We start from the raw sequence: 10,106 nt of genomic DNA, 5'->3' as shown, positions 1-10,106 counted from the left end.
GTAAAGTGTCAGCATATAAAATCAATGCACAGAAATCAGTTGCATTTCTGTACACCAACAACAAGACAGAAGAAAGAGAAATTAAGGAGTCAATCCCATTTACAATTGTACCCAAAACTATAAGATACCTAGGAATAAACCTAACCAAAGAGACTAAGAATCTATACGCAGAAAATTATAAATTACTCATGAAAGAAATTGAGGAAGACACAAAGAAATGGAAAAATGTTCCATGCTCCTGGATTGGAAGAATAAATATTGTGAAAATGTCTATGCTACCTAAAGCAATCTACACATTTAATGCAATCCCTATCAAAATACCACCCATTTTTTTCAAAGAAATGGAACAAATAATCCTAAAATTTATATGGAACCAGAAAAGACCTCGAATAGCCAAAGCAATATTGAAAAAGAAAGCCAAAGTTGGTGGCATCACAATTCCGGACTTCAAGCTCTAGTACAAAGCTGTCATCATCAAGACAGCATGGTACTGGCACAAAAACAGACACATAGATCAATGGAACAGAATAGAGAGCCCAGAAATAGAGCCTCAACTCTATGGTCAACTAATCTTCGACAAAGCAGGAAAGAATGTCCAATGGAAAAAAGACAGCCCCTTCAATAAATGGTGCTGGGAAAATTGGACGGCCACATGCAGAAAAATGAAATTGGACCACTTCCTTACACCACACACGAAAATAGACTCCAAATGGATGAAGGACCTCAATGTGAGAAAGGAATCCATCAAAATCCTTGAGGAGAACGCAGGCAGCAACCTCTTCAACCTCAGCCGCAGCAACATCTTCCTAGGAACAACGGCAAAGGCAAGGGAAGCAAGGGCAAAAATGAACTATTGGGATTTCATCAAGATCAAAAGCTTTTGCACAGCAAAGGAAACAGTTAACAAAACCAAAAGACAACTGACAGAATGGGAGAAGATATTTGCAAATGACATATCAGATAAAGGGCTAGTATCCAAAATCTATAAGGAACTTAGCAAACTCAACACCCAAAGAACAAACAATCCAATCAAGAAATGGGCAGAGGACATGAACAGACATTTCTGCAAAGAAGACATCCAGATGGCCAACAGACACATGAAAAAGTGCTCCACGTCACTCGGCATCAGGGAAATACAAATTAAAACCACAATGAGATATCACCTCACACCAGTCAGAATGGCTAAAATTAACAAGTGAGGAAATGACAGATGCTGGCGAGGATGCGGAGAAAGGGGAACCCTCCTCCACTGTTGGTGGGAATGCAAGCTGGTGCAACCACTCTGGAAAACAGCATGGAGGTTCCTCAAAATGTTGAAAATAGAACTACCCTATGACCCAGCAATTGCACTACTGGGTATTTACCCTAAAGATACAAACATAGTGATCCGAAGGGGCACGTGTACCCGAATGTTTATAGCAGCAATGTCTACAATAGCCAAACTATGGAAAGAACCTAGATGTCCATCAACAGATGAATGGATCAAGAAGATGTGGTATATATACACAATGGAATACTATGCAGCCATCAAAAGAAATGAAATCTTGCCATTTGCGACGATGTGGATGGAACTAGAGGGTATCATGCTTAGTGAAATAAGTCAATCGGTGAAAGACAACTATCATATGATCTCCCCGATATGAGGACATGGAGAAGCAACATGGGGGGTTAGGGGAATAGGAGAAGAATAAATGAAACAAGATGGGATTGGGAGGGAGACAAACCATAAATGACTCTTAATCTCACAAAACAAACTGGGGGTTGATGGGGGGAGGTGGGGTTGGGAGAGGGGGAGGGGGTTATGGACATTGGGGAGGGTATGTGCTATCATGAGTGCTGTGAAGTGTGTAAACCTGGTGATTCACAGACCTGTACCCCTGGGGATAAAAATACATTATATTTTTATTAAAAAAAAAAATGGAGGGGGAGGCGAACCATAAGAGACTATGGACTCTGAAAAACAACCTGAGGGTTTTGAAGGGTCAGGGGTGGGAGGTTGGGGGAACAGGTGGTGGGTAATAGGGAGGGCACGTTTTGCATGGAGCACTGGGTGTTGTGCAAAAACAATGAATACTGTTAAGCTGAAAAAATAAATAAATTAAAATAATAAACGTAAAAAAAAAAAGGTGCTTGGAACATTTATGCGCAAGTCTTTGTATAGACATAAGCTTTCATTTCTATTGGTCATGTGCCGAGGAGTGGAATGACTGAATGATAGAAAAGTATATTTTTAACTTTTTAAGAAATTGCCAAACTCTTTTCCGAAGTGAATGTACAATTTCCTCTCACTTGAGCATTGCATGAGAGTACCAATCGCTCCATAGTCTCACAAGCACTTGGTATATCCAGTCTTTTTAATTTGAGGCATTCTCAGGTGTGTAGTACTTACTATATCATTATGGATTTAATTTGAATTTCTCTAACACTGAACATATTTTTATTCGTATTTAAACTATCTTCTAAGGAATCTGTTCATGTCTTTTGTCTCTTGGATTGGATTGTCTGGTTTCTGTTTTTTATAATTAACTGGTAGGAACTCTACATATTCTTGATTCAAATCTTTTGTCTAATAGATGTGTTTTGAATAGCTCCTACCAGGCTGTCATTTGCCTGTTCATTTTCTTAACTATATTTTTGAAGAGTAAATGAAAAAAATAAAAAATATAGGCAACTTACATCATAAGTTAGATATTAGCTTTTCTAAAGGAGGGGGCATCACATTCCTTCTGGGTCTAAGATGCTAGGTATCATTAAGGTATGCAGAAATCAAAATGAAAGAAAATCATAATGAAAAACACTGCCACAACAATGTCCCTTTCCTGAGTACCAAGGCTGTGCCAAACAATGTGTTTGGCTACTTAGATAGGAAGTGGCTGAGATAGAAGCCTGTCCAACTCCAAAATTATACAACTTTTATCTCTGCCAAAGCCAGCATATTTCTGTTAGTGTTTCATGATTATTCTGAAAGCCTAAAAAACAGTGAATAAAAAAAAACCACACATTTGTAAGCTTCTACTTCTGTGAACCTAACTCTTTTAAATACTGTGATGTTGAGCCTGAAAAGTAGAACCATGCAGGTGATGATCTTAAAATGTGGGATCAAATCTCTCACCATTCATCTCACTTTTTGGGACTCGACTGAAACAATGCTATTGTATTGCATTAAATAACAAAGAGGAGTGGTTTGTTTTTATTTCTTAAGTTATTTTTTCCTTAATGGTTATCTCACAATGTTTAAAATATTAAAACAAATATACTGTGAGGAAAATAATAGGAATTTTTAAGGTATAATTTCACGTTTCTGGAAAATACCATTTTTAGAGTTGGCTATTTTAATTATACCCTCATGGCCCTGCATTCTTTATTCATTGGCATTTGTCACTTGGTTCTTTCTGAAAAAAACAGCTAATTACTGACTTCCCAGTCAAAGACAGTTTGATATTCAAGTCTTGAGTGCTGGTAAAAAGTTATGCATAGGGTAAACTCTGACTTCAGTGTAATTGGTTATAATTTTCAAGCTCTGAGATTAAATAATAAAAAAAATCAAACCAAAAGAAGGTAGGAAGTTGGGCAAGTATGTATATACAAAATATGGAAAATATTTTAAGAAAATAGTAAAGTATGGCTTTAAACACAAATATGTCAATAATCACAGTAAATGTTAATATATTAAATTCCTTCTTAAAGTCAGAGAGTTTCATGCTGAATTTATCAACAGCACAACTCTATGTGAGTTGCAAGAAATATATCTAAAAACGAAAATAACTAAAAGTAAAAATAGAAAAATAGGAAAAACAGAAACAACAAAGCAACTGTAGTGACTAATAACAAAATGTATTATGAGGCTGAAAACATTAGTAGCAATAAAGAGAAAACTTTCATGGTGAAAAAAGTTTCAATTGGCCAGAAAGATATAACAATTCTAGATACCTTATTTTGTAGCTAAAGTTTTATGAGATAAAAATTAACAAAAATTCAAGGAAAAATAGAAAATAATGGAGAATATTTTACAAATCATAATCATATACCAAGCTATAAAGCAAGGACTAAAAATAATATAAACCAATGTCCGGACACAATCTAGCAAAAAAATAAAAACAATATTCTAATCAGGAAGCTATTATCTCAGTAATGCTAGATTGATTCAACATTTGAAAACCAATCAGTGGATTTAATTACATTAATAGAATAAATAAAATACCCTATTATCCAGAAAAAGAATTAGCTAAACTTCAATATTCATTACTCAACTTTTATAAAATTGAATGTAAAAAAACTTCCTTCTAAAACAAGTAAAAACAAAAACAAAAAAACCTTCCTTCTATAGTAAGTGTATCTACAAAAATCCATAGCCAAATATAAGATTATAAATACTAAAAGTTTTTCTCACTAATGTCCTGTTATCAATACCATAAGCCAACATTTTATTGGATTCCCGAGCCATTACAATAAGACAAAAAAGGAAATAAAATGTATAGGGCACTGAAAGAAACAAAACTCTTACTCTTAGAGTCAGAAAATCCAAGAAATCTACATGTAAATTATTAGAATGAGTGAGTACAACAGGGCAACTGGATAGAAAGTTGTACTTGGGTTCTTGAGAAAAAACAAAATCAGTAGAGTAGGTAGAGAGACAAACAGATTTATTTTAAGAAAATGGGGTTATGCAATTGTAGGGACAGGCAAGTATGGAATCTGTAGATTAAAAGGCTGGAAATTCAGGTTGGAATTGATATTGTATTCTTGAGTCTGAAATCTTCAGGGCAAGCTAGCAGGCAGAATTTCTATACTATAATTTTGAGGCAGAATTGTTTCTTTCTGGGGAAACGTCAGTCTTTGCTCTTCCTTTAACTTACTCAATGTGGTCCTCCCATATCATGGAAGGCAATCTGCTTTGCTCAGTCTAACGAGTTAAACATTAATTAAACATTAATCACATTTTTAAAATAGCTTCACAACATCTTGACTGGTACTGAATAAATAACTGGGGAGCATAGCCTAGCCAAGTTTCCACATAAAATTAACCATCACAGTCTACCTTTTGTTGTCAACTTGGCAACCTTACACATCTCCTTAAACTGTATTTGATCTTTAAATAAATCATACTTCTACCTAATATGATACAGCTATCCTGTGTGCAACCCAGAATCCACTAATTCTTTTATCAGAAGATGATGCAAAAATCCTTGGGTGATAATCATTCTTCCCTTGGTATCCTGTAATTGAAATAGTATAATGTAAAGCTAACAAAACTTAAATACTATGATGTGAAGTTAATAATCTTACATAAGAAGAAAAAATAGTATGTGTACACATGCAGAGACACACACAAATATATCTGTAATAAAAAAAGGAAGAAATAGTCGTAACAATTACAATGTTTGTAAGTGATCAGCTGGTTATGGCTGGTATTTCTACCTATTCCCTCCATCATATTGCATATTCTCTTAGCTCTCAGGAAGCATCTCAGAGGATCATGTTTCTTTACCTGGTATAGTGACCCAAACATCAATTCATGAACGTTCTAGGCTATCAGTAGTCCTGCCTGAATTGCATTGTTGTAGTTTTAATCACAGAGCTTAGTAGTAGAAGGAGAAGCCTAAAAGAGTTTCCATATTTCAGACATTTCTCTCCTTACTTTCATGTTATAGTAGCAGTCCAATTTCCTCCTCGAAGTCAGGATCGATCACCCCCACCAGTACAGTAACTCCCTACTTTGCCTTTTGATTTACAGGCATGAGAAGCATAAAGTGGCCAGGCGGCAGTCTTAACTTCCAGTTCAACAGAATCATGCTGTGTCTCCTGATGGAAGCATTTCTTCCATGGAAACAAAGACCCCTAGACCAGCAAAACATAAGATGGTGAGGGCAGGGAAGAAAATTTTTCCTAGTGGATTACTACGGGTCATAGTGAGTGCAGCTGCTTCCATTTCCACCCCTAGATTCCTGGGCGCATGAGTCCTGGATATGAAAGAAATAGCATCATATGTTGGGCACTGATTTTCAAGTTTCCTCGATATATGATATATATTATATATCATATATATCATATATATTATGCTATGTTATGTTATATATGTTATATATGCAAACATAGGCATATATATGTACATACATACCAGGAAATCTTGAAAATACTAAAAATAAAACACAAATTGAAGAATGAGTTATGAGCCATGATACCATTTTATATATGAAAGCAAACATCATGATAATAAATATTGTTTATAATATATAAATAAGATATATAAATAAGTAGCCTTATATATATTATATATCTAATATATATAGTCATATATATTATAGTCTCTCTCTATATAGTCTTATATATATTATATATCTAATAATAGATACATAAATAAGTAGTAAACTATTAAAACCTAGACAGAAAAGATACACAAAACGTAAGGACAAGGTTATTTTTGAATAGGCAAAGTGATATGATTGGAGAGAGGTATGAAGAGGCCTTCAATTATAAACTTGTTATTTGAAAAATTCTGAAGCAAATATGGGGGAAAAAAAAACCCTACATTTTTCAAATGTGGCATGTGAGTCAATGGTACGGACTGAACTGTGTCGTCCCAAAATTCATCTACGGAAGTCCTAAACTCATTATGATGATATTTGGTGATGGAGTCTTTAGGTAGTAATTAGGTCCAGATGAGGTCATGAGGGTGGGACCCTCATGATGGACTGAGTGCCCTTGTAAGAAGAGACATCAGAGAACTTGCACACTATCTTTCCACCATGTGTGATTACACCCAGAAGGCAGTCAGTCGCTGGCCAGGAAGAGAGCTCTCACCAAAACTTTACCCTGCTGGCACCCTCATCTCAGACTTCCAGGCTCCCATACTTTGAGAAAACAAATTTCTGTTATTTAATCCACCCAGTTCATGCTATTTTCTTATGGAAACACAAGCTGAGACAATCCGTATATTATTTGTAATATGAATCCTCATATTTAAAAAATCACCTTCCTTTTAACAAAATTCATTGCCATGAATACCAAGGTCATGTTGCCCAAAGAATGCATAGGAAAATGGAATAAGGCAACAATTTAAAGTAAGTGAAAGCATTCTTCAAACTTAAATTACTACCCAATTATCAGATATTATAAATTCTGTGATGGCAGGAATTGTATGAAAATCCCCAGCTCCCAGTTCAATAGCTGCCATATACCAGCACTTAGTGTCTGTTATATATGAGGGGCATATAAGTTAAATAAATTATAAAACTAACCAAGGAAATAAACTTCACAACCAATGTTCTTCTAAAATCCCATAAAGAGATGAGGCTATAACAACAAGTATTTCTTTTCAGAGGCTTATTATCTAACATGTTCTCCAACTTTTAAAGTTACTGTAAGTAACATGGACCTCTTGGTCTGATAAAACCAATTTTCTAATATCCTCTTTATACAAATGACTATTTGTGGCTTTCCCTGTTCTCTTTATAATTCTTTACAATTTCCCTTCCCCAGCCTTCCTTCCCTAGTAGAAAATTGGATCCTTTCATACTAAATGGGGGCATGTGATAGCTTTCTTCTTTAGCTTCTTTTCAGCTAATAGTCCCAAAGAGACTATTACCATTTTTATTCTGTATCAATCCCAAGAGGCATACTTGAATTTCTTTAGGAAAAGTGATCACATTTTGTTTATTAACCTGGATTACAAAAGTTCAGATTTTTTTATTGATGTATCAATAAGCTGTCATTGTAGAAATCACATGTAGAGTACAGACCTGAATAGTATTTCTAGAAATGGAGCTATCAGGGAAATTTTAAAAAGAAAAGTGTGACTCCAAGTAAGAATTGTATATATAGGTCCTTTTCCCCCCTTTCTTTTCTTTCCTCTTCTTTCTTCTTTTCTTTCCTTTGCTCTCTAATGTATGTATTTATACTTTCGCTAACTTTCCGAAAGTGTTAATTCAAATTGGTCTCCTAAGTATTCCCTCCTGTTGGTGGCATTTGGCTCTATGGTAAAATGAGTAGCTGCCACACAGCATTTGTTAATGCTTCCTTCCTCAAAGGAAGATTAGTACAAATTTAAGTTTGTGTTAATCCCCACCTGAGGCAAGATAGTCTCTGTTATATTTTGGTGAATTCAGATTATTGCTATAAGAGTTTGCTCTTATTTGCCTGATACAGAACTATAGGAAAATATTTGCACTGAGTTATTAACCTGTTTTCCAGTAAATGGTGTTTACTTATGGCCTTATACATGTGGTATCTATTAAGTAACATCCCCACGAATGGAAGCTTGCTTACTTGTTAAATGGAAAACAGAATGTCAAAAATAATTGGGAGGAAAGTAAAAGTAAATGGTGAATGTTGACAGGCATAAGGCTTAGTCAAGTTATCAAAAATGCAGACATTAATAAATGAAATACTAATAACAGTTTTTCAGGCTTGACTAGGACTCTTTATGGCAAGATTTCAACATTGCTTCACACAATATGACACATTTACATTTTCCCAATGCAGTTAAGATTTCAATTATAATGTAATATACACTTTATTAGCCATTTAATAATACTGTAGAATAATTGGAAAAGGCAGTGAATGATTTATAAAATGAGGACAGTGATTCCATCAGACCCTATTCAATTTAAGAAGAAAAAATTGGGGTGCCTGGGTAGCTCAGTTGGTTAAGCAATTGCCTTCAAATCGGGTTGTGATCCCATGGTCCTGGGATGGAGCCCTGCATAGGACTCCCTGCTCAGTGGGGAGCCTGTTTCTGCTGCTCCCCCTGCTTGTGTGCTCTTGCTCATTCTCTCTCTCTCTGTCAAATAAATAAAAATCTTTTTTAAAAAGTATAAACAATGAATAAAGATTTTTATATAAGGAAAAACATCATTTTCTATGGCTTCATTATTATTGAATTTATAGCTTATATTCAGCTGTCTTTAAAAATGATTTGAAGGGGGGCACCTGGGATCAAGCCCCGCATTAGGCTCTTTGCTCAGAAGGGAGGCTGCTTTTTATTTATTTATTAATGTTTTTAAAATGTGAATTATCAGAAGCCACTTAGGAGAGGAGAATCTTGAGTACTTTGGTCAAAGGATAAAAGTGGTATCTTACCACGTGTTTTTCTGCTCAGAAAGAGAACTGTTGTTGCTATCAACACACGTGACATCAGATCCAATACCAGAAACATTCAACTAGTCTTCTACAAGACCATGCTACTCAGAACTTGAGCAAGAATTCCTTTGGGAAATTGTTCTGCACTTACCTCATTCATAGGGTAAAAAAATGATGGGAACTGACGTAACATCAAAAAATGCTGCTACCACTAATAAGTAAGATGTTTGAGCTATGCCACCATTCAGTCCTTAACATAGCAAAGTATTAGAACACAAATTCCAAGACTGAGAGAAATCTGGAGAGGTATACTATGTCTATTGATAGGTAGAAGAAAGAACTGGAAAAAATCCACAACTTTGGATCTTTAATTTTTCAACTCATCAATTTTCATTGATAGATGGCACAAGAATACTGTATTTTTGTTTTTTATTTAATTAAACTATTTTAAAAATTGAGTTCCCATCCTGTACGAATGTTGGAAGATACCATCTCAGTTTTTCTGAGATTCTCCCTACCCAGAGTAGTACAAGGTCCCAATGTTAAGAAATGGGAAAACTTGGGGTACCTGGGTGGCTCAGTGGGTTAAGCCTCTGCCTTCAGCTCAGGTCATGATCTTAAGGTCCTAGGATTGAGCTCTGCATCAGGTTCTCTGCTGAGCAGGAAGCCCGCTCCCCCCTCTTTCTGCCTGCCTCTCTGCCTACTTGTGATCTCTCTGTGTCAAATAAATAAATAAAATCTTTAAAAAAAATGGGAAAACTCTCTGGTCACTTGTTGGCAACTGAGACTAGCTGCCCTAGGGAGGTTTGATATCTTTTGCTTTCAGGAACCCTAGTGCTCCTCTTAGGCGTGTTTGAAAAAGCTTGAGAATCTGCTTCTCAGTAAAGTTCCAGAGGCTTGTGTCACCTACGGATTTTTATGCCCCCTCTTGGGTCATAGAAAAAAATAAACAAACATATTTTTCTGTTTTTCAAAGGAATACCCCTGTCTTCTGCCTCCATAGAACCCCAGCAATGTACCTTCACTGA

This window comes from Meles meles, chromosome 10 (genome assembly GCF_922984935.1).
Source record: "Meles meles chromosome 10, mMelMel3.1 paternal haplotype, whole genome shotgun sequence".
Lineage (NCBI taxonomy): Eukaryota > Metazoa > Chordata > Mammalia > Carnivora > Mustelidae > Meles > Meles meles.
Note: the sequence above shows the minus strand (reverse complement) of the source record.